Source organism: Columba livia, chromosome 18, assembly GCF_036013475.1.
Source record: "Columba livia isolate bColLiv1 breed racing homer chromosome 18, bColLiv1.pat.W.v2, whole genome shotgun sequence".
Lineage (NCBI taxonomy): Eukaryota > Metazoa > Chordata > Aves > Columbiformes > Columbidae > Columba > Columba livia.
In genome coordinates, this window is record NC_088619.1 from 10,955,643 (window position 1) to 10,976,376 (window position 20,734).

At 44.0% G+C, this 20,734-nt stretch overlaps 1 long non-coding RNA gene across 2 annotated transcripts; it reads right to left on the reverse strand.

The window, feature by feature from the left end:
• Positions 1-5: 5 nt before the first annotated feature.
• Positions 6-19,075, reverse strand: LOC110355329 (uncharacterized). Of its 2 annotated transcripts, none has more exons than XR_010467071.1 (3): positions 18,694-19,075; positions 2,899-3,076; positions 6-882 (listed from the first exon to the last, which is right to left on the reverse strand). It is a non-coding gene; the product is annotated as an uncharacterized LOC110355329 (long non-coding RNA). The 2 variants fall into 2 exon arrangements; XR_010467070.1 differs by lacking the exon at positions 18,694-19,075 and adding an exon at positions 8,913-9,277.
• Between the last annotated feature and the right edge of the window lie 1,659 nt (positions 19,076-20,734).

Genomic DNA, 20,734 nt, shown 5'->3' on the forward strand with positions numbered 1-20,734 from the left:
CGGTTTGCTGCCACCCCGCCGGGTAGAGCCCGGTCGGTGACCCGCAGCCCCTGACCCGCAGCCCCCGGCAGGATTCGAGCATTGCTTTGTTTGCTCTCAGTCGGCTCTGCCGGCGGCAGGAGCGTGATGCCAGGTTTGAAGTGGGAACTTCACGGGGGATGAAGGTTTGAGCAGAGCCCGGCCAGAATTTGTGTGGAGATGGGGAAGGTGTTGTACACCTGATGGGTGCGAAGCTCTGCACTGTCACTGTGATCTCTCAGGTGGGTCACAAACACCTTCCTTCTGCTGTCCTAGAAATCACCATAAGAATGGTGCCAAGTACAGTGGGGACAAAGGGTTGCAATCCCGAGGAGAGCGTCAGCACGGCCAGGAAGCTACAGCACAGCAAACCTGGTGGTTTGGCCATGATTGCCTCCTGCCACCTCACTCCACCATCAGTTATGCAAGGAGGCTGTGGGCAAGTATTGGGTTGCTGGTTTTCTCCTGATTGAAAGTGGATGGGAGATTCCAGCACCTGAAACTTCCTTTGGAAAACCAAGGGGAGAAATATACACACCATTTTTTATTGCTTTATCCTGCCCTCCACCCCGACTCTCATCACTGCAAGTTGACAAGTCAGTCCTGCCTCCACCTCACCCGAGTGACAAGCCAGATGAATGGGAAGCCTTTCTGATCAGCTAATGCATTTGTGTGGAGAGAATGTGGCAGCACACCAGTTTTATGTATATGAATTAGAGAGTGGGAGGACAAGAGCTACAAACCTCAAGAAATACAGCACTCTTCCCGAGTGGTGCGTGGATGGCTGCAGGTGCCTGTGTGACTCCACTGCTCAACATACCAATGCAGAGATGCTTTTCAGCTGCTCGTCCTTTTTGTGAAAAACTGGGAAAGCAAAAGGCAAATACAAATTAAAAGCTGGTCTTTGTTTCACAGAGACCTCAGAAAATTGCTCAAACATGAAGCCTGTAAATAGGGAAAAGCTCCAAAGTTAGGTGCTTGGTTTAAGCATGTAAGTTATGCTTTTTGGTTGTAGTTTGTAGGACTATCAGTGCCTTTGCAAAATCACCTTCTAAATTAATGTCTTCATTAAGGAGGGAAGAATGAAGTCAGGTAAACTCAAAAGCAGAGTGAAGCCTCGTTCAGAAAAACTGGATTGAGCATTTAAGTTTAATGAGGTTCAACAAACTTCTCATTTAAAATATATGTTTGTACCTCTGGGCTTTGGGGGTTTGGATAGAGTGGGAAAATGAGATACTGAAACAGCAGGAGAGAAGCTATTTCCATAGCTTTTTAAACCTATTGAGCCTTAATTAATATTATTTATTTGTATTGCTGTGTTGCCTGAGAGAGCTGCTCATGGCTGGCGCTCCACAGCAAGGAGCAGGGGAGGGGCTGGGGGGGCTGTAGCTGGGGCAGGGCTCCCACTCCCACAGAAACAGCCTCCTCAAGAGCTTCCAGTCCAGACATGCAAGAAGAGATGGGATGAACCGTGGTGGGTCTGGTGGGTCCTCAGCCAGCAGAAAGGGGACACGCAACTGCAGGGTTTTCCACATGCTGGGAGCCACATTTCTGCAGCAACACCCCCCACCCCCAGCACCACCCCGTGTCCTGTTGATTGTGCAACATAACAGCACATTAACAGAATTTATTAACAAAATCTCTTGCTCCTCTTTCTGCCCTCCCCGCCCCCCATTTTTGCAAAGAAAGCTGCTGTTTCTGCTGCCCTGTGAGAAATAACTCAGGCTCCTAAAGGGTTACGGAGAAGCATCCAAGGCAGACAATCATTTTCTGCCCAAGCTATCTTCTTTAGTTTAAAAATGTTCTCTATTCTTTTGAAATGCATGAAGTAGATTGTGGGAGAGCTAATATTATATTCCACTACTGAAAGCTGGTGGAGTATTTTACATTGATGTCTGGCTCTAGTGATTTTCTAAGGATTTTGAATTCATTAAATCCAACCATTGAATAATCTCCATTTGTGGCGGAAGGAAGGCAAAAGTGCTTATGATCCTCAATAGCAAGAAAGCGTGTAGTCTTTTCTTAAACACGAAAGCTATCTGACCCACTGCATGTAGTAAAGGTTGCCCAACATGTAACCTTTGATTTGCAGACTTTGCTTAAAACACAGCCCTAAAATACTGCCATAGGATGTAGCAGTGAAGCAGCCTTGGCAGTGTGTTTTGCACTGCAGTAGCATCCTCCGTTCCCAATCAGAATTAGACCCAATTGTTCCAAGCTCAGACCAGAGACAGAAGCTCATGACAATGCGAAGAGAAAGCCCCACAGCTTCTCCTTGTAATTGAGCTCCCCGCTCCCCAACAATGTGCAGGGCTGAGTATCTAAACCCAGAATTATTTTTTACACTGGAGAAACAGAAACATGAAACAGAATTGTTTTGATTCCTTGATGCTGATTTTCAAAGCTTTAAATGAAATCCTGCGCCTGATCATTTTATTTCTGAACTAACTAACAGTTACTCTGGAGATGAAACTTTGGCTTTAACTGAATTCAGTGAGAGCTGTCACTAATAAAATCCTAACAATTAATCTATCATCTAGAAAAAATAATAGTAGAATTTCACTAAAAGAAGCTTTTGGAAATTGCTCAAGAAAAACTCCAGAGAGCTCTTTCTCAGAATGCAAATAATCACTCCAGTTAAATAGAGCTTTTGATGTAGATGTAGTCTAACCATCATCAAAGCCTGGAACAGATATTTCATCCTCCCTTGTCCTTTCTCAGCTTTTAGCTCTACGCTTGTGAGAATGACTTTTAGCATCTAGGAATGTCCTAAAGCTATAAGGAGGGCATCTGTGTAATTGAGTATTGTAATCTCCTGTGGGTCTTGATCTCTTTCCTATCTAATTTGATGCTGATATTAGGAAAAAAAAAAAAACAAACCTTAATAATTTCCTTTGGACTAGGGTATGTATGAATAACTGGAGAAATGTTTCATATGTTTTGTGCAGTGTCATATAATGTCGTTTTATACACGGGGTAGTGGTGGGATTTGGTTTGACTCTCCAGATTTGCAGCAGAGCTCCACAAGCCCCAAGATCTCCAGCCTGAGTGAAGAACCCTGCAGGAACACAAGACATGGCAGAAGGCATCAGATCACAGACATATTTAAGAAGGAATAATATTAAAGTTGTCCATGGAACTATATTTTGATATACCTTGGTTCAGCTCTTACAGGTTAGCGTGATACCCACTGAACTACATCAGGAGACCTTCACAGAGCTGGATCCAAGGTCATAAATTCTGTTGCAAAATACAGGCTGAATTCACTTGTTCTGAGGACTGGTACAGTATCTGACCCACCAACACACCTATTCCTTCTGTTATTCATCATATATTGCAAAGACACAGTGTCTTTCACCTCTGAGGAACCCGCTCTGGGTGACGGTCTACTGCCTCCAGCGAGAGAAGGTTGGCAGAGAAGTCACCATCACATTACCCAGAGCTGTGTCTAGAAAAAGGTGAACTTGTTTGAGGGGTTATAAGGCTCAATTTCTTTGTTAGTTCTACAAAAGGTCATCTGAAGTCAGCATGAAGAGTTTCAGATTGTCCTTGAGAGCTAAAGAAACAGCTATCTTAGAGGAAAAATTATTGTCATTCTCTTGCCACTTGAGGGGCAACAGCTTGGCCTTAATTCTACTGTTCCTTTTAATATATTAAATATTCTTTGGCTTAGTCATGGCAAGCAAAGCAACACAACTGCTTTCTAATAAATAAAATGTGCTCAGAAGCACCTCTGAAGCTTTCCAGATAACTACATTTCGAGTTTGCCAGGAAGCCAGATGCTGCTATTGGAAAAGTAGCTGCTATGGTTTGTCATCGGAGCCTAGAAATTGATACCCAAGAATGATATGATGAGACAGACTCGATGACAGCACTGCTCTTTCTATAAATAATTTGAAGAAAGCATTTTTTCATTAAAAAAAAAAAAGTCTCTTTTGCTAGAGGCTTGCACAGCAAACCAGAAAATTAAAAAGGGTAGGCATGCTGTGTTTGAATAGGGCCATCAAAAGAACAGGGTATATACAATTTATAGAAGAATATATAGCAGCGCTCACACATTTTACACTACACATAGGCTGTATTTTCCCCATAACACCAATAGTTATGAAACTCATTATCTTTTTGACAATGGAGAAATGGAATATTACTCCTTTACTTGCTTGATCATGTCAAATGTCAAAGCAAATTACAAATGCTTGTCCTTCAAACATTCATCCCTCCTGGTAAGATATTAAATATCAATAGCATTCACATTCAGCTACAGAATGAACTAATATCACGCACATCTCACAGATCTAAAGTTCACCGTGCCTGTTACCTGTCATGCGGTTTCATCTCACAGGTCTTACCTCTTGTCCATGTCCTAAGAGCTGGGAAATCCATTGCAGTGTTAAATGTCACATTAAACATTATCTGAAGTATGAGTTAAAGCTGTGAGCGGGGGGTTACTTTTGACTCTAAAGTGTTAAAAAGGGAGTGGGAGAAGGGGTTAATAGGACTACAGACTTGATTTTGCACCACATTTCAAAGTATTTAGAGAGGCAGCAGCCTGATGAGATGCTACAGGAATTTTCTAGCACAAGGGACCTGCTTGAATTGCAGCTAAAAAACCCGATTATCTTTTTGATGGTGGAGAAATGGATGTGCTGACCGAGGGTTCAGCCAGGCAAGACACTACTGGAATGAGCTGCATTCCTTCTCAGGGCAGTTTCCAGAGGGAAACGTAAGTTCTGGGGAGTACGGTACAATGAGGATGGGGCAGGGAAAGGGAAAAAATGTGCCTGTGAGTTTTTGTCATTCCACCCGTTATCAGTCATGTCTATGGAATAATTCACCTGTAAACAGCCCAGCAACAGGCTATTTATGCCGTACAAACAAACGCACACACAGCTACTCCACACAACCGTGCACGAACTTCAGACAGACTAGAAGATGAAACGGGGAGCGGATCGTCACCGTCATGGATGGCGCTTCCGAGGGCTCTCGCCAAGCCCTGCGCACTCTGCAGATCACTGCCAGGACTCCCGAGAAACAACTCCTCGTCACTCCACAAACAAACTAACATTCGTCTTTCTAATGTCCTTTAAAATATATATATATATATATATAAATTATACATCTATATATATATAAATCCTCTTTCAAACAAAGGAGAAGACGCTGTAGCAGAGCAGCACGGTGAGACCCACTGGAGTCCCATGAAGTGTAAAATGAAACAATCTGTCGGGAAGGTTATTGCCGCTGGAACACGGCGTCACCCGCACCCAGAGGATGGAGGAGAATTACCCCAGCCAGCCACAGGGAAATTGCTTGCTGCACTCAGATTGCATTTGAACCTGGAAAGCAGGGCTCCATTGGGAATGGGTTAGGAGGCGAATTGAGCGAAACAGGTTTTTAGGATAAGTCTTAAATACTTAAATCAATCATGATAACTTGCTGCACTGAATTTATCTCCTAAGCTGCCTAAAGAAAATTCCTCAGATCTGTCTGAATAATTTTGAGCTGATAATGCAGCATTGGAGTAGGAAGGCTGTTGCCCAGTGAAAGGATTTTCTCATTAGAATTTCAGCCGATTATTCACTGGAGAAATGGTCTTTCAGGAGCACACCCTGGCAGCTCACTTGGAAAAGTTTTATAAACACTCAGCCTACTAAGAAAGGAAATTGTAAGGTAAAATTAAAGCTAGCCGTTACTTCCGAGAGGTCAGTGGTAGAACAAGCATTCAAACCAAGGTTTATCTGCTCTTCCTGTGCTCTGGTTCTTTTATTTCTACACTAGAGACCAGGAAATCTTCTTAGCTGAGCAACAACTGGAACTGCAGCCTCTGTTGCTGAGCACAAGTTACCAAAAACATGCTCTTGATGAGATGTTTGTAGCACTTATGTGTCTGAAAAGCTGTTTTTCCATGCCGTGGAACCATAACTTGTCTTTTTGAATCTACACTGCTGCCTCAATGAAGTATTTTCTTTGGTCTGAGTAAATGGTAAGTGGTGTATTTATTGGTTTTCATCTCTCTTCGCACCTCAAATGCTGCCTGTCTACTCGAGGCCAGGGCAGAGCACACTTACTCAGCAAACACCTACTCCATGGCTGAACTCTAAACTCATCAGGACAAAGACAGTATTAATATATTTTTAATCAGCATAAGGTCCCAAGGGTTTCTTCTCCTCCCCTTCTTTATCCAAAGAGACCCAAAACTGACCCCAATGTAACACAGAGCTCTGGAGGAAAAGCTGGTAGGACCAGTAATGCTTTACATCCTATTAACGCCATGTATAAACTCACTTGAACTTGGTACAATTGAAAAAGAAGTTTCTGCACTCAACAGGGTGATAAAGTTCCTCTTGTTGGTATCACCTGCAGGTTACATTTAAATGCTTCTCCAATGGTTGTGTGGATTTTTTTTGTAAGGGGCAAGTAGTTCTACAACTGACATTTAGTAGTAACTTGTAAATGCAGAAGATTTTGTAAGAGGGCTTGTGCTAGAGCAGCCAATCTGCTGCAAATATGATCCAAATCAAAAGCAATGCAAAAGAAAAACCTCAAGCCCTTGTACTTGAAATTGTCAAAAAATAAGCCAGAAAAAGATCACAAACCAACATGACCTTCTCTGTCTACCCACCAGGAGACTCTTGTCAGAAGGATGATTAGAAGAACATAAAGAGATCAGCAAAATTCTGGATAGTCTGGTGGGACTTCACAGACCTCCAGGGGCTGTGGTGCCAAGTTGGGCAGCACCAGTGCCACCAGTATCCCAGCCACAGTAGATGGGTGTTGCTGAGGCTGGGATGACTTGCCACCAGTTTGGAAGAGCAGGAGGAGTTGGCAGTTATCTGAGGAGCCAGGGGACACCAGAGACCTGTCCCCATGGTGGGGTGAGCAAAACCACGTGCTTCCAGCAAAACCCCTGAGCTCCTCATTTATTATGTTTTCCCCTTCCCAGGTACGTGTAAGGACAATACCCAGCTGTACCCACCAAAGCTCGTGGCCCCGGGTTGGTGCTGCGGTGGCACAACGCTGCTCTCCAGGGCTGGGAAACAACCTTTGGGAAACATGAGGGTTTTGCTCAAGAGAGCTCAAGTCTCATCAGCTCGAAAGAAAAACGGCTTTTGGAGAGAGACGAGAAATTGCAGCAGCCAAAGTTGTGAAAAGCCTTGACAAAATATTTAGCACGGAGAAAATGAGAATGCTTGCCAATTGCTAGAGCCTTCCTCATTCAGGTTGTTAGATGGTTACTGCCACTACTATTAACAAGCCACCGTTTTTTGAGTGATCTATGCAAAGAAGGGCTGGAACACAACTACAGGTTTTTCACGTGCTTTTAGCTCTGCTAGTAGAGAAACATTTTCTCCTCTCATACGAGACTCAATTGAATAATTATTCAATTAAATTAACAAATAAGTAATGCACTATTTTGTGATGTATCCAGTAAATATATGCCTAGGAAATTCAACAGATAAATCTCTAGATACTCTTTTAGGTTCATCACACACATGTTTATCCAACTGGATTTTTTTCTTTTAATCTATGAGGAAAGGAGGATGAGGTTTCAAAAACCATAAAGGAATAATCTTTCCACTGAGCTCCACACAAAGGTATCGTGCGAATAATTCTACTACCATTTACTTAGTAGAATGAAAAATAACAACAGCTACTGTGGCTGTAAATAAGCCCTTTGTCATAGCAGAGACCCATTACAAGGTCAACATCCACTCTCAGACTTCAATATTAAGCTCATTAAAAGTGTCATGTTGATTTTTTTTTCTAAATTTCTCAAAACATCCCCATGTTCTTACAGAGAATTTGGAAATCCCAAATCCTCACCTTATCCTTCCTCAGCCCCCCCTTTTTAAAAATCATTATTTAGGTGAATGATTCTAGCAAAAATGCTTCTGCCTTTTTACCCGAATCTTTACATTTTTCACAGGAAGGCATTCCAAGAAGATGACTATTAATACAACGGTTTCTAGGTAGCAAGGAGAAAAAAACCCCACAGCATCTCTACTGCAAAAGCTGGCAGACGTTGACTTTTTACCCATAACTGTAATGCCTCTATAAAAAGGAGCATTCCAGTCTTACAAGCATTAAAAAGCAAAATAAATAGAAGTGGCAAATATGGCATGTTGAACATTACATGTGAGGGACCAGGAATTCAAATCCCATCTCAGAGGGGACATTGCCGGCATAACGCGAAGATGCAGGAGCTTTTCAATCTCCCAAATCAGTCCCTCGTGGAACATCATCGAGGCAGACAAACCAAACGGGGCAGCATGGGCGGAAAGGATTATTTAATGAGTATCGGCTGATGCGAGACACCCACAGACACCCCAGGCTGCAGCCTTGCGAAAGAAAGTGCCAGAAGCCGTTCCCATTTTCAATAAACTAATTACGTGTCGGGGATTTTCTTCTTGTTTAGACAAACCGTAATGTTTTATTTACAGTTCTTTGTGTGTTTGCAGCCTCGTGGAGGTGGGAGAAGGGGTGTGGGTGCCCCAGTGCCACAAGATGCTGGAGAGCACTGAGCAACACCCACCTTATTAAAGGGTTTTAAACGTAGCAAATACTATACAGACCTCATGGGTTTTGGAAATGGGCTGCAGCGGGTGGTCCAACACCATCGTCCCAAGATGATGCTCAAAAGGCCACTGAAAATACCCCGTGCAGAGGGCTGGGGATGCACAGGATTTGCTGTCCTACAAGAGCATCCCATGCCACAAGGTACGAGGAGAGGGTGTGGGGACCACAACTCTCTCTGCAGAGGGACAGGAGGGTAGAGACAGGAGATTTTGGTTGCTAAACATCTCAGCAAAACCAGCTCGATTGTTGTATAGAAACCTGCCTTGCTGAGAATGAGAGAACAGCCAGGTCCAGGCTGCACACACACGTACTCCTACCTTCTCTGGGCTTGTAGCCTGCAGGGTACCTGTTCTTTCTTTTCCACCGGTTCTTTAGCACAGCCAACACTTGTTCCCACAATCCCAACCCAGGGCTGGAGAAGAAACAGCAACCTGCTTCACAGGAGGAAAGAAAGGTGAAGTGGATTCTACTCAGTTGCTAAAAGCTTGGAGTAAATTGCACTGTTGTAATTCCAGCAGTTGAGATAACCAGAGAAATGTATTAAATATTTCATTTTTTCTTCTTCCCTCCCTCCTCCCCCCTGACATTTTTTGCTCAGTGCGGGAGAGCACTAACAATGACTTCAATAGCAGAATGAAGTTTAAAGCCCAGATCTTTCCAATTCTGCTTATTCCTTTAAGCTATTCCAATCCCCTTTATGTTCTTTCTGCATACACACATCTGTCTTCTTCAAAGCCTTAACCATCTCTGACACACCTGACCTTTCCATCCAAGCGCAACGGTTAGATGCAAAGAAAAATACCCCTTTACCTACAGCAAGTAACTCTTTGTTTTGCCAACCCCACACCTGAAAATTTTGCTGTTGCGGGAAGTAAACCAGTGAGCAACCTTTCCTTCTCTTTTGAAAAATGGAACTGTCATCTCTTGGAGAAAAATAACAGCTTATCTTTATTTTGTCAGACACGACTGTTAGTTATTAGAGTCTTCTTAAGAAAACGCTACCAGAAGAATTAGGACAGTATTGTCGCAGAAATGTCGAGAGTTCAGAAATTACTTTGACAAGATCTGGGAGATTTCAGATATCTAATTAAACTTTCTGTGACTGTTACGTTGTGTAAATACGAGAAACCTATTAAAATAAAGAATCGGATAAAACTAGTTTCCATGTTCTGTTAATAGATGCCACAACCATTCAACAGCCATTTTGATTTAGATTAGACCCATTTAATTCATGCCAGTAAATATAATTTCATCTATTCATGCACACAGAGTTCATTATTTTTTAACTAAAATATCTGTTAAACTTGCTACATTTGGCAATACTACAATATTTTTTTGGCTGGAGTTTATATAAACTCCCCTCTCCTCCACTTAGTGAGTGAGACCATACATTGCCATATCATAGAGTACATGCAGCTCTGGTTTTAAAGGTTTTAGAATAATTTCTGTAAGAAAAACTTATTCCATAGATGAAGATAATTTAGGCTAAGAGGAATTATGGTTAATAGATTCTGACCTCAACAAGCTATAATGCAGGCTGGCTTTGCACTCTGATATATTTACATCCAGCCCATATCTCATGGTTGTGCTAAGTCATATCAATTCTTCATTTAAAATAGCCACTACATGCATTAGTAAATTGTTTTAATAGTTAATTATTAGCACTATAAAAAGGATGCAATTATCCCTAGCCTGAGTCCCCAGGGGCACTGTCAGTTTGTGGATTATTCTGCTGCAGCCCCTATCCAAAGCCATCAGTGTAAGGAAACACGATGAACGGTGGTGAAACCAGAGGTGTTTGCTGCGGTTAAGCACCAGTTGGGCATTAGAGCCACCAGTCCAGGCTTAGAAAATAAATAGGGTTGAAGTGTAAAACACGATGGTGCTGTTGTACACCCAGGCAGCCGGCAATACCCCCGCCGTGCAGCAGTGGCCACGGAGGGGCTGGTACAAGCCCACCCCATTTGCTTCCTCTCCCCACACACTGACCTGCCACAGGGATGGTCTTTTTGGCCAGGGATGGGGAGGCTGTACATCCCCGGACATCAGTGCCAGTTGTGGTTGTTAAGCAAGTTCTTCAATACCAATTAATCCTGGAGGTGACTTACACCTTATCCCTCTCTACAACTACCTGAAAGGAGGCTGTGGCCTGGAGTGTGTTGGTTTCTTCTCCCAAGTAGCAAGTGATAGGACAAGAAGAAATGGCCTCAATTTGCACCAGGGGAGGCTGAGGTGGGATATGATATTAGGAAATATTTCTTTACAGAACAGTCTGCCCAGGGAAGCAGTTGAGTCACCATCCCTGGAGGTGTTTAAAAGATGCATAGATGAGGTTCTTAGGGACATGGCTTATTGCCAGAATTACATGAATGGTTGGATTCAATGATCTTGAGGGTCTCTTCCAAGCAAAATGATTCTATGAACACGGTTGGGAGATGCACGTGCTACAGCTGGAGGACATGACTAACACCCACAGCTACAGTGGCCAAGGTAGCCGGTGCTTCCATCCATGCTGCACATGGAAGTGGAAAGTCACCAAGGCAGCTCGTTGCTGTCAGAGACCTGCACAGTCACAGTCTTCAGTGGATACAGATGAGCTAAATTTAAGGAACAAGACTCTGAAGCTGCTCAGTACACGAAATGTTTTTGTTTCACAGAGTACAATAAGAAATATCATAAATCCATTGTTTCCCTTATTTGCCGCAATTTCTCTAACTGATCATTTGTCTTCTTTGCACTGGCATTGGCTAGGAAGGGAGAGAAGCATTTGCCATCAAAGTCTTTGAACAGAACTCCAATAATTTAATTCAATTCACTTCCCAAATTATTTTCTGATGCAAAGACATGAAAATTATGAGTTGGATTTCAAGTTCATTTTGTTCTTTGATAGCTGAACAATGCCTATTTTTCAACTGACATTTTGTCTCCTCCTGCACTCTTGGTTCTTCCCCCACCACCCTTTTTCATCTCCTTATCCAGGTAGTTCAATGTTCAGATTGCTTGGCAGAAAATGCATCTGAGGGCAGCTCCCTCTGTATGTCCCTTGGGACCAGCGGTCACCTCTGCTCAGGTGGCCCAAGGGGAAACCTGCATCTCACCAGCAGCATCCCTGAGGAGATGGAATCCGCCACCACCAAAAATCAATGAGCCCTACCCTGCACGTTCACACTGAGGGGACACAACCCAGGTTTGTAGCTGTGCAGCCCAATAAAATCATCTGAGACTAAGAAAAAAGATGCAGAAAGAAGAAACAGATATATATTTTTTTAACTTAGAGTGAAGAGTTCTTTTGTAAAGGTTTTTCCAATGATTAAAAAAGGAAAACCCAAACCTCCTACCAGCGTGCTTTGTTCTGAAGGCAGGATGGGACAACATCAAATCCCATAAGCAATTTGCTGTGCTCTCTCACCAAGCCAAGTCTGGCAACCTGAACTCCCCACCTCACTTAAAACAGCATCTCTGTTCCTGGATAACCCCAAAAACCACAGTGAGTAATGAATAAGAAAACAATGGTTTGTTGTTTTACTTCTCATTCCCAACACTCACTCTGCATTAGGCTCCATCATTTCACAACTCGCTTGATGTAACACAAAGTGGCAGAACAGACCCTGATCCAGGAGTGAACCCTGATGCGATGCATAACAGATGCCTCGGACTGAAGCTGCTCCTTCCTCACCTTCCCTACCTTTGATCCACATTTTCTGCTTGTGACAGGCTGCTAAATAAACACCAGTGACAAGGCTCAGTATGCATTTGTTTTTCTGCAGCTTGTTTTCTTTTCGTTCAGCTCTCCAAGCTGATTGTCTTGTTGACAAATATACAAACTCCATTACCAATTAATGATTTTTAGCCTGGTGTCCTCTACTCTATTTCCTCCCCAGTGCGTGCTCTACACATTAGTCTGGGTAACATTCAAAGATAATTGTGTTTTGTTTATTTGTTTGGGGGACTAACAGCAATCAGACAGACAAATCCCAGTCCTGACCGAGGCTGCAATTCTGTTTTCAAATGTAGTTGCTCCAAGGAGAGCTGGAGAAGCACACGCTGCATTTGCTCAAGGTGAAACCTCACTTTTCTTCTTTCAATCTTAATTCTTTTTCTTCTTCCTAGAAAAGGACATTTTTTCTTAGCACCTATGGCTTTTTGTAGGCTTTGCACATCTAGGGGTAGGATTTCTGCACACTCTTAATTTGTTGTGTTGCTTTTTAAAGCCCACCCTTATTGCATACTGCAGTTAATTGAAAATGAGAAGCCATTCTTGGTAATTTACGTCATCCCCAGCTCATCTATGTGATCAGGATCACGCCCAGTTGTGCACAGAGACCTGTTTCAATGTTCTAAGAAACATTTCAGGAATGTTTCAAAAGTAGCCATTGACTTTGAGTACCTCAATTTCCAACACAGCTGAAGAAGCGTAATTTTTGAAGACTGGATGCTCTGGACCTTTGCAAGCAGGAAACCATCTGATACCCTTAAGAATCTGGGTAAATTAATGCCTGAAGTCCCTGTCAGTCCTCCTTGGAATTAAAAACATTTAATTAACACTGTAAGTGCAGGCAGAGACACTACAGTACAGCTCGAACATGTTAACAAGGCTGCAAAAAGAGTGAGCAAGGGTGAGCTTAATACAGGCTCCGTTTTCTGCTTCCCGAGATGTAAAGTCTTGCTGAACAGCCGTGACCATGCTGCATGTTAACCAAGGAGACACAGTTGGCACAACACATTAGCATCTTCCGCTCTGATAATTAGTTTAGTGAAAAATTATTGCCTTATCTGGTGTCACTAGAGACCCATTGCAGTCTTAAAAAAAAAATAAAATAAAAGCTCACATTAGGTGCTTTTAATAAGACAATAAACTCTATAGTGTTTCCAAACAAGACTGAAAACCAATTCAGCACGTGAGTAACTAGCACAAGTCAGGTTGGAGGCCAAATGCATTATTTAGTAATGGAATTAAATTTGTTTAGAAAGAAAGAAGCCCTTTAAAATCCACACAAACGTCAAGGCAATGTATTAAAACATACTGCAACAGAACTGCTAGCCTTGCACTAGAACGCGGTTCAGATTTTAGGCAACATGCCCCCAGTCTTGCGGCCAGCAATGGAGATTTTACTCCAGCTATGCAGGGAGAAATAATCCTTGCAGAGCCATATTGCACAGCAGGTGTTCATCTTGCAGATGGGTTGAAATCTATTATCAGCACTGACTGCTGTACCATTGGGCAAGAAGTCTGAGATCCTCCAAATTACCCTCAGATTGTCCATATTTGCATCACAAATAGCCACTGGACATAGTTTTCCTGGTACAAAAAGCCCTTCCCCTACAAGAACATGTCTTTTTTTCTTCCCCAGGAATGAGACACAAAGCTGTGTTTTCTTACATGCTGTATTTTTAATCTTTTTGGTGGCATCGGCAAATATACTTATCAGTACAAAGGCTTCAGAAAAAATACACTGTGCTTAGCAACCTCCAGCAAAACTAGCAGAATGCACTTGACAAAACTTGTGCTCTATAATGAAATTCCTACAAAGGCATTCAGTACTTAAAAACTAGGACAAATTATGCTGTAAGGAGCAGAATATGTAAACGTGGCAAGGAGCTTCATTTTTTATTCTGGCTTCAGAGGGGTTACTTCCAGTTGACAGCAGTGTAAATGAGACCAGAATAAGACCCGTGCACACCAGCAGAAAGACAAAGCTGGCTTTGTATGAGAAAATATAGAAACATCCCTTAACCAGGTCCATGTGTAGGGTATTCTGAGGAAGGAGGTGAAGTGTTTGCATCTCTGCGGTGAGGACATTCAGACCCTCTCTCATACACCAGCTTAAGAAATGACAATGAATTTGGAGCCAAATTGCCAGCTGACGAACACCCTAGTGACTCGCCAGCTCATCCCAGAGGTAATTCTGCAAACCCAGCGGTGCATGGACCATGCAGCCCCAGCACTAACACGACCACGATCATTTCCATAATAGTCAGCCAGCAGTGACAAATGGAAAACAAAAACAGATAACAGAAGCAAGAAATATAGCAGGTCACTCGACCCCGAGACTGGTGGCTCTGGGAAGCAGAAAGGATGGCAGCTGGTCTCTGGTGTGGGGATGCGAGGTTTCCAAGTCCCCCTATAGACCCCACAGCTCCGGGCAGTCTCCCATGAATATGTGTCTCCAGGTACCTTCTTGAGGTTCACGTTTTGATTGCAAATGGGAAGTGGAGTTGGGGCTTTGAGGAGGCGTCTGGCTCTCACAACAGAACTTACAGATAAGCACTTGCTGCAGAGTGATTTATGTTTCCATGATTTGGATGTATTCCTGCCTCCCTGCTTACTATCAGAGCCTGTTTCCCTGATAGAGCAGGGATATCCCCATCTTGTTTTGTTCCTTTTTGCTTTCCACCCCTGCACTGAGAGCAGGGGAAGGGACTGATGTGACACAGAGAGGAGCAGCGCTCCCCCGGCCGCACACCTTGATCCCGGAGGGGTTGCTGCCTTCACACCACACACACACCACAGAATAGCTCTGGACTGATATATAATTCAAGCAGTCCAAGCAGCTCAGGCCGTTGGCAGCTTTATTCGCAGCCTGCAGTCAATCTAACCAACTTCTCACTCAGTTGTGCTGGTGGGTGAATCAGCTTTGGTGGGGACACCCCTCACCGTAGCCCTTGCCAGCCCAAACCCACAGGCAGGGCTGCAGCAAAGGGTTTGGGTACGCATCACCATCCCAACGCAGAGCAAACGCTTTGCTCCAAGTTCACAAGAGCACACCCGACACAGGGATCTCTCACTGCAAGGTCTGAATAAAGCTTAAGCACAAAACAGCCTGACAGTCCTGAAAGAAGGGAGCGATCTAAGGAAAATGGGTTTGTAGGTGATGCAAAGCTCTCACAGATTCACACCGAAGCTGCTGAGCCTCTTAACATCTTCAAAACCCGTTTTATCCTCTGGGGTCACAAAGGAGGCTGTGATTCCTGGAAGGCAGCTTTGAGAGGTTTGAGACTCCAGGAAAGCCGTGACATTAGCAAAGGTCCTGCTACTACCACTTGTAAAACCAGGAGATTGAGCTTTTTGTAATGCATTCATTCTCCTTTCAGGCATCTGCCCTCATTTCTGAGCTGGCCACTGCAGTGAGGAGCCATCCCACCAGTGATGCTGAACTCCATGGGCAGCTTTTGCGCTCCATTTTTTTTCATCTTGACCCTTCAGGCAAGTTTTCTAAAGGCAAATTCATCTCAGGGCCCTTCTGCTAATAATGTCAAGCTGGAAGCAGCTGGACTAGGCAATGCACGGCGGGATGGGGAGGTGTGAGATGGAGAGCTCAGCACGTCCCCCCAGCACCCCTTTGCCACATCAAGGCTCGTCTTCCATCCCACCCCCAGCTCCATGCTGGTCTTAGGGAAAAAGCTCGGAAATCTGCCCGAGTTGGGGCGGCAACACTTCAAGCTTTTGACTCAAAGTCATTACGGCCACAAGCATTTCGCCATCCTAAGAGTCAGTCTGGTTTTTCTTGCAGCGAACTTATTTAACGAGGGCCTTGGAAATCTGAGCAAAAATTAGTGCATGGCCCAAAAAGCCATTTTGTGTCAAGAATTCACACACCAGCAAGAGCCCTTTTCCCAGTGGCTGTTGTAATGAGTTCAGGCACTGCACAGCTACTGTCACACACCAAACCCAACCAGAACATTTGACTGGGGAGAAAATTACATGTTTCCATCGTCATTGTTACCAGAACAGAGACCTGTGAAGGATTACTTGCTTATTATGGCAAATTTCAACTGAAATGGGTTATTACTCGCCTAACTATTATTCCAAGAGTGTTTGGATGCACTATGGCAAAAATATACTGTTTGGAAGCAAATTCAGGCAGAAGGAAAAAGCCCACAAAACAAATTTCATTAAATAATGAATACAAGCTACACTGAGCCATCCTGAGATTCAGCCCAATAGTGTCAAAGACAAAGAATCCTGGTATTCTACTTATAAATAAGGCAAAATTATCTATTTGTTCAGGAAAAAGTAATCATGCTCAGTTAGACACATCAGGCAAGCATATGAAAAGAAAAATGGCTTTGAAGCTGCTCCTCATAGCAAGTCAAGGCAGCTCAAGGGGAAAACTCCACAATCCAGGCTTTTTAAAAACTAGTTTTTAAAGTATGTATTAGAAAGTCTATTAAAGAAGTGGCGTGAATTGGCAATTTCTGTTGCATAACATTTTTGAATCTTTAAGAGAACATTAATGCAATGCAGCTCATTTTGCCAGTACCCACGCGCCTCAGTTGAAAACAATTCCCAGCTAAAGGTGTTCCTTATAAATTGAATATTAGCAGGGAACCGAGTAGAAGATACATTCCTGCTGCTGTCCTGTTTGTCTCTAGATGGAGCATGGCCTACACATTTCTCAAATACACAGGGTAGGAAAGTTATCTTTCATTTTGAACTACCAATGATTAGTCAAAATTGGGTAGGGAAGCCTTGTTATTTACCTCTTTATTTGTTAAAAATGTCCATAAGGGTTACTAAAATAAAGTATTGAAGAAACAAGGGGTTTGGTCAAAAGACTCCACCAGGAATCTCAAAGGCTGCAGCTCTGTTGTGGGCTCAAGGTTTTCATCTGAATTTGGACAAAGTCATAGACAATCCAAAGGTTTTCTTTTTAAAGTATGCTGGTATAGAGAGAAAGCACAGCTGGAGTTCACCATCATCACCTGGAAACTGAAACTCCCTGTTCTGGGTGATGGCAGCTGGAGAGAAACCTTCCTGAAAATCAGATTTGTGCCCAAATATGATTTTTCAGTGAATGACCAAATGTTTAGCCGTGGCACAGAGCAGACCTGAAGAAGCAGCTCCCTCCACATGTAAAGTCTGAAGAGACTTTTCTGAAGATGAGGAATTAGTTTCTTGGGACATCATTTTTTTACCATCTTTTGTTGTTAAAGCTGTCATTAATGAGTGATGAGCAGTGTCAGCTGCAGGCTGATGATTAGGTGGAAACTAGAAATCCCAAGTATAACACGAGCTTTGCTGCAGTGAAAGAATTAGCGGCGTGGTTTATCCACTCAGGAGTTTACCACCTGATTACAGTATTCTCTGGTTGAGAGTTGGAGGAACTCATTAATACTTTTAATCAAAGTATTCCTCACCAGGACCATAATTATTATCTCTGGTCCACCTCCACCACCCTGCTCCTGCTTAGAGAGCAACAGCTCTCATTTTCATCCACACATGGCTTATATATACATATCAGGAGAGCTTCTATTTTTGTGAAAACAAACATAAAATGATAGCTTTTAAAGCTATCAGCAGCTTTCCTTTCACTTAAAGCCCTTCACATCAACAAACCTTCTTCTGTCCCATGACACGGTCCAGCACGGACAGGTCCCCAGCTGCCCAAACAAGCCTAGACCTTGTAGCACCTGAGACCACGAGACACAGGGTTTAGTAACCCCAGTTTAACCTTGTTTGTTTGCTTTCCTAGGCATAAAGATCACCTATGAATGCTCAACCCACAGCCCCAGCAGGTTCTGCAGTGGCACTGGGCAGAGCAGGAGACCTCTGCTGATGCCTGCAGAGGCTTCTGCAAAAATCAGGTTTCAGGATAAGATGAAATAAACTTCAGTTGAAAAGCAGCAATGCCAGAGCAGAGAGAACTCTTACCTGACCCATCGCCCTCCTCCACCCAGCAAGGCAGGATGGATGCAGCTGCAGCTCTGCCTAACCAGAGCAAAACCCTTCCTAGGAGCCCCCACTCATCAGCACAGACCTTTTATAGCCCCCACCTCCCACCTCATCAGCACAAATTAAAGGGACCAAAACCCACTGGAGACTGGAATTGAAGCCAGCTGCCCACAGCAGGCAGCAACCCAGGGGACCACCCAAGTGAGGGCCAGCAGCCCCCAGCATGGACAAATCCAGAGCTTTGTATGGGGTGGGGAGATGCAGCAGGATGAGGCACCTGCTGGTGCAAATATACATATATATACACATATATTTACAACAGAATTTCACAGACTTGAACAAACAGGCCTGTTTCCAAGGACATCCATGGAAAAGCGCTGTCATTCCAGCATCGCCCTAACAGATCCCGTAAACCCAGAGCTCACCACTCGCTGCGGGGCTGCTGCCTTGGGCTCGGGGTGGTTGCGCTGCCTCCACGCCATGCACCGAGAAATTAAACGCTTTTACACTTCTGAGCAATATCACAGCTACTTATGCCAGGCACTCACTGCAAGCTCGGCTGCCACCTTCTGTTCCTGAAAAGATATAACTCCCATGGAAGAGTATTAAAGCATTTTTCTTTGGGTCTGGCAGGTAGGGAATTTTTGCAGTTGGGGGCTGATTTCTGGCTGCACCAGCACCTGGGGTGCGACCACAGCACCTACACATGGCAAGCAGAAAAAACCACTTGCATTTCAAGGCTAATTTACAACGAGGAGGAGACAGATAAATGATGGGTGCCAGGGCCGTGCATCCCAGCACGTGTGCCGAGAGGCATTTCCCCCGGGTACATTTGATGGTGATAGGAATTTCCTCCCAGAGGAAGCCCGGGCTGGTTTTGCATTACGGCAATGCAAAATGACAGCTGCACGTGGCCGTGTGGCTAAAAACTCGGTTGCCTGTAGCCATATTGATGAATCACAATGTTTGCTTCATGATGGACTTGCTTAACCAGGCAGGACTGACCCCGGGTACCCGGGAAAGCTGCCTTACCTCTGCTGATGGGGTGGGAGCTGCCTGGCACGGCTCCGTGTCCCCCCGGGAAGGGAGCAGGAGAGCGGATTCAGGCACAGGAAGGCGAAAACCAAAGTGGCATTTTCTCCGTCCCCAGACTAGAGACTGAAGGGGTAATTGAGAAAAATAATCAAGAACAATGACTGCTCAACAATGGCAACAAATTGGGTTGATACTCTCAATGCTCCTCGATTAGTCTGTACAAATGCTAATTGGAATAGTTCCTTTCTGTGGCGCAGTCAGCACAAATCTCAAAACCCGAGATGGTTTTTCTTTTTCTGCAAGCCATCTGTCATGTTAATGTATCTTATTGCTGAGAGTTGATGCTTGTTTTTTTTTCCTTTAGCACCATTACAAAGAGACAATGCTATATTTCTCCCAAACCCAACCCTAAGCCCCTCCATGGACGGTGGTTTCTGTACAGAAAACAGCAGCTTTCCCCATAGCCCGAGGTTGGGGACTGCACTGGGGTTATTAATACTAAAGGAATCAGATGCCCTCCTGGAGCAGAGGCTGCACCCCTGAAATTGCTCTGAAGAGGAGCTGCAAATAAGACCCTTAGCTGATGCTTCTCTTTCCCGGGGATTGATTTCTCCTGGTGCCTATGACTGCATCTCAAGGTGCATTTAATGATTCATTCCCTTGAATAATGCAAGCAGATATTGAGGAGGTCGTCAGCTTCCTGAGACAGGGTATTTTAAAAATAAAAACCAATTTCGTTTGTTTTCTTTTCGAAACAATAACGGGAAGACTCAGGAGGATTCTCGGTGTTGGCACATCCTCAGTTTATAAGGGATTTTTTGAGCTCTCTCCTCCTGCTACGGTCTGGTCCTCAGCGACCCGCTGTGGGATGCAGGAGGATGCTCTCACCCAGCTCTTGTACACGATGGGCATTTTGTCTCCCATCTCCCCTCCTCCTCCAGTTTTTGTTAGATAACCCTTCATCCCCCTTCCCCAGTCTGTTGACTTTTAAGCAGCCTGGCTGGTGCAAGGCAGCTTTTATTAGGGCAGTATTTACTAAGGGGTCAATTCTGTCCATGCTGAGGCATTCAATTCTTATCAGCAAAAATCCATGTGTTATGTGTAGCTGTATCCCCGAGGTAGTTGCAGAGGCCATGCAAATCAAAGTTCAGCTGCCAGAAATCGCACCAAAGAGGTGTTTATTGACACATCCCTTTTGCCAGAATAAAAGCTGCTCCATTATTAGATGATAAAGTTCCTGTCCTGGAGCTATGGACCCAGAGAAGAGCAGGATATTCTCTGTGGCAGAGTCTTTCTCCTTTGGGACATTTGCTCCCATTCTGCTCGCTGATGTCCAACAATGTGAACACTGAGTATCTTCAATGTCCAAGCAAAGGCAAGAGTGCAGTACCTTTTCCTCCAGTGTCATAAAAGCAGCATTTCTACAGAGCA